A 5172-nucleotide genomic window follows, 5' to 3' on the forward strand; every position below is an offset into this window, starting at 1 on the left:
AAATGCATGCTGAACTGAAGTGCTGGACTACTTTTCAAATGACCAGACTAAAGTGATCAACCCATATTTAAAACTCTTAATATATATTTACTCATATAAACTGGATGTCTTATATACATTATAGTGTCTGACTCAAGGAGCTACCAGAACTCTCTTTGAGATCTACTTATTGTTCACCCCTGCTGTACTGTAATATTGATTTTTTGTGGTGAGGTTTCAACTGTCTGTTGAATCAGTAACTAATGCAGAGGATGAATTGTCTCCTTTAATGGTAGTGAGAGTAAAATCACATTGAAACTCCTTAGAAAACATCATCTCTGGCAAACGTCACATTTCCGACAGGAATCAGAATTTTCATGTAGGAGAACTGACACCCGCCTACGTGCCACTGACACGCTGCATGTGGGACGGAATGTGTTCACAGATTGGCAGCCTGGACTTCTCCTCTATAAATGGATACCACGTTTATCGTCATGCAAGCAAGCAACCTAGTTGCCTGCTAAAATATGCAATTCTTTTAAATTCAATATGTTTCAGTGTGACACGCTCCTGCTCCGAAACATGAACGCATGTACCTTTACCTTTACCCACGTTTTCTGCACAGACCTGGGTTTCGAAGGCCATCCCTTCAGGTCCACAGGACACCACAACAATATTCTACTGCCCATCAGAACGTCATCCTCATTATTTTTCCTTCTTCTATTGTGTCATTTCAACTCTACGCCTATGACGTCTTCAGTTCCTGAAAATAGCTCTGTGCTACTTTTTTAAACCAAGGTGTTAAAACTAATTGATGCCAAACTAATTGGGAATTGGAGCTGGAAGGATGCCAACACAGGGAGCTGCAAAAACTCCCACTTCATCTGCTCCTCCTCTCTAAATCTGTGGCTATTGACGTAGATCCAACTTCTGTTGCCGACATTTAAAATAGATCTATTGTTGTTAAAGAATAGACAAAGAATTGATTACCAAGTTCAAATGTTCAGCACTTATTTGACTTATATGATTTTTTTTTCCTTCTGACCAATTACCCTTCATCTAGTTCCACTCATGAACTCACATTCACACATTGCACAGTGTACAAATAGTCATTCTATCACATATTCTTAACATGCAAATATTCACGGCATTTATTCATTTAATTTTGATATGATTCCTCCTCTTGGGATTACAAGTGTAGATCTGATCTCTGTTCAAATTCTAGTGACCTGATATTATATCTCCGTGCCTATAGTGTTGCAATATATTTGCAAGATACGGTGTCGTTCCCCCTCTACCGTGATGCGTATCGTATCACCAGATTCTTGTCATACACATTCTTACTGTTGACCGATGGATCCTAATTCACCTTGTTTTATACAATATGTATTTAAAATATATCATTTTTCATTTCAAATCCTTTTGGCATGTCAAGGACAGCACTCATCCCACCTGAACGTGTGAGTGGAAGAGGATATGACCGAGGTCGTTTCTAGGGCCACGCATGCTTAGCATCCCTCATCCGTCCTCGCACCTTATTTTTCTTTTGAGTTGGCTCAGCCCAGAGCACACGACAACTGGCACCAGCCAATCTTGGCTGCCTACCTCTGCCACCTGGTGCTCCTTATGCTGCTTATGTGGATTTTTTTTTCCTCTCTCTGCAAGATCACCCTGCAGTTCCATCTGTGCTTTCAGAAAGATGGTTTGGATGTTTGTCTCTAAGTGAATATTGCTCCGCTTCAGCAAAATAATCAAGTTTAATATATATATATATATAAACCATAGGTCAACAACGTAGTGCCCCCTGGTGGTGGGTATGTTCTAACAAAAAACTGGTCAGCAAGAGGGTTGAAAATCTTACTCTCACTGTACTTTTTGAACAAGTTACACTTGCAATGATATTCAAATGACGATGGTATGAAGAGTGTCTACAATTGTCTGTCCCAGAACTGATGATTATTACATTGTCTGTGTCAAAACAAGTAGCTGTTCGTATTAGTAATATAATAAAAAATATCAGGCATTTTATTTTGTAAAATAAAAATACCAGATTTTGCTAACAGCTCTTAAAGTCTTTGCTTTTGAACCAAACCAATGTCATAGAATAGTATTAGTTTAGTATTTAAAAAAAAAAAGCTTTGTAAAGGGTGGCAGATAACACGTTGTGTGTCTTATTAATTCAATAATCATATAATTACACTCTCTCCTGTACTTGTTGTTTTTGTGACGCAGTTGGACTTGGCTGTGAGTCAAAGTAGTCATTAGAACTTATGTCATCCAGAGACAGACTGCAACTGTGATGATGTGCCATAATTATGGAAAGTTAACTGACTCTTGCCCTGCATCCCTGCACTTAAATCTTAAGGTAAAACAGTACACTGTGGCTAACATTAATCACCATACATGAAATATTTGACTGAACTGGTACACAAATAAAATTAAAAGAAATACTGCATCATATCATCTTGAAGCACAACCTGCACTGTCCTGGCTAATTCTAATTTACTCTTTATTAAACATGTAGCTAGATGTCATGTCTCATTTGACATTTAAAAAACACACACTGCTTTAAAAGCCTGTAATTATCAGACTGTCAACGTCACACATTCCATTTTGTTGTTGTAATGCTTTTTAGTTAATGGACTCAGTGTGGCTGTTGAACTGAAATGTCTTTGTGGGTCAGTAACATAACTGTAATTAACCATGTGACATTTCTGCATTCTCTTGTTTTATAAGCTTTATTTTTTTATTTTTACATCACACTAGTAATGTTGAAGAATGATTGAGGACAGGGTTGTTGTTGTTTTTTCTATATAGTGTCTTGACTTTATTTGTTTTGCAAATGTTTGATTTCATTCCCTGCAAAACACAACACACTTTTGTTAAGTTAAGACTTAAGCAAAGACCAAAGCCATAATTGGCTTCAAAAAGAATGGTACAACAACGTTTACTGATTTGGTTGAATGGTTTTTGTGTTAGAGATTTCAAAAATAACCTAAAATAACTGCCAAGACACTAATCCGTGAACTATTCCTGTCTACACCTGATGGGACAGAAAAGACCTTTATTTGAACCCTACACAAGAACATACCAATGAGGTTATAGAACCGGACATGGTCTTATAACAACGTTAGGACAAGATCTCGTCAGGCGTGTTATTTAATACAGTTCTCTCTGCTCATCACCATGGGTTTGGGCCGGGAGAACTGGGATCTTTCAGTCATTTAAATTAGTGCCTTTTTGTCAAGTTCATTTAATTATTCACCTTTTCAGATGATGAGGTTGGGTTAAGAACATATTAAGGGAACTGTGAAGAACTAACACCAAAGTGGATGTTACTTAGTGACCCAGCAGTCTCCAGATGACGCATACACAGGACAGTTCCCCAGTCAATCGCAGGGACAAATATAGAAACAAAGAACACTTCCATTCATTCATGTACATATACTTCATAAACTACATGAAGAAGGACTGGTGACCTTCTTTTTGTAAGGCAAGAGCACTAACCCCCCTACATGTTGCCCAGCTCATGACAAAAGATGGATCTGTATAAAAATTAACGGGTATATCTCAAAATATTTTTACAAAAAAAGGTTACACAACGCACCATGTAAATAAATGGAGTGCTGGGTATTTTTGTTTTGTAATATACTTTTGCACTGTGTGTTCCATTACATCATGAAGTCATGTTTTGTCTCGGTGCGTCTCGGAGGGTTTGTCCACAACAACAGCTCCCATTCACTCACGCACATACAAAACTTGTATAACCGTTTAGATAACAGTCAGTTGCATGGAGCCAACCATCGGCATCCTCCCATTCACCCGCAGCTGAGTCGTAGTGAGCCGCTCCCACCTCCCTCACGCCGCCGCCAGAGGCCGTGGGGTTCCACGTGAAAGCGGTCACACACTTACGTAAACGGACCGACTTTCTACTCGGCCAGTGACAGCACGGTCCGACAGTTGTCGTGTCCGCCCACATAGAGGGTGAACAACCCTGATTGGATCAGCGTGCAATGACGTAAAGACGTACAGCTCGAGGAGCTAATAGACACAAAGTTGGAGGCGGGGCTTAGTGCAGGGGGCTGGAAATGAGGTCAGCGCTTCTCCAGCTGGAGCAGTCGACAGGCATCCGCCTTGAATGAACTTCAGCTGGGGTGAAGCAGTGGGATAGACGAGCCTCGGACAACAGATCGCGTCAATCAGCGGTTACCTCCGAAATCAACGGTTCATTATCTGCACCGAAGAACTGCCTTGTGCAAGGTTGGTGGTGTTTGACTCGTGTTTCCTAATGCATGCCTGTCTTTTTAAGCGTTCGAGAAAATGCAGTGTACGCGTTGTACATCATGTACGGGCGCAAAGCGTGAAAGTTGTATAACTGTGTCAGTGGAAGGGAGGGTCATTGTCGGTCAGTAGACTTCAGTGGACGGGCTCCAGATGTAACGCAGTGTTCTGTCATAGCTCGCTCTTATACAAAAATACAGTAAAAAAAAAAAAAAAGAAAGAAAGAATCCGAGCGGTTACAGTGGGCTCACGGTGCTGCACGGATGACATAAGTCGTTGTGAAAGACGTCACATTCAAACTTACATAAAGAGTCTCCAGCAGCATCACAAGTTCACATGCCGAACATTCATTCATTCATTCACTGTCTGCCACCGTGTACCGGTTAAAGTGCGCTGATCGCAGTCCAGTTTTATTGCAAAGACAGTGAGACTAGAGTAGAGGCGTAGGAAGAAGACAGTATTTCTTTAATGTAGTGGACAACCTTATACCATATATTTACTTTTATGTAACTGCTCAAAAACAGCCTTCCCTGATAGGTTAAACACATAAGATGTAGATTTGTAAAAATAGAAGAAAATACAAAAGAAATCCAAACTATGCATTAAGTTATGCTGCAGGGAGGTTCAAAGAATAATAGTAAAAATAAAAGTAATAATGCAAATTAACAATAATTAAATCTGTACTTCTCACATTTTAATTGATAACTATTGTGACTCCATGTTTGTGATTTATGTTTAGCTGTTGATGGAGAACTAACATGGATGTATAGAAAAGTGCAGGTTCTCACCAGGGTTACTTCACTGATGTATCACTAAGACTTTATGTTGACCATTTTACTTGCTGTTCACCTGATATTTATGTTCTTTTGTTGGATTCAACCATAGTCTCCTTAGAACTGGAGCCACAAGTTT

General features: G+C 39.6%; 1 protein-coding gene across 5 annotated transcripts in view; it reads left to right on the forward strand.

The window, feature by feature from the left end:
• The first annotated feature begins 4052 nt into the window (after positions 1-4052).
• The window catches only part of per2 (period circadian clock 2), a 24417-nt gene continuing 23297 nt past the window's right edge, over positions 4053-5172 (forward strand). For 2 of the 5 annotated variants that reach the window (XM_025066075.1, XM_025066077.1), the window contains exon 1: positions 4053-4239. The gene's annotated coding sequence lies outside the window, so the exon portion shown is untranslated. The remainder of the gene's footprint in view (positions 4240-5172) is intronic. The other 3 variants (XM_008334030.3, XM_017042402.2, XM_025066076.1) reach the window with 3 other exon arrangements.

The sequence above is a fragment of the Cynoglossus semilaevis genome, chromosome 20, assembly GCF_000523025.1.
Source record: "Cynoglossus semilaevis isolate Cse_v1.0 chromosome 20, Cse_v1.0, whole genome shotgun sequence".
Taxonomy (NCBI): Eukaryota; Metazoa; Chordata; class Actinopteri; order Pleuronectiformes; family Cynoglossidae; genus Cynoglossus; species Cynoglossus semilaevis.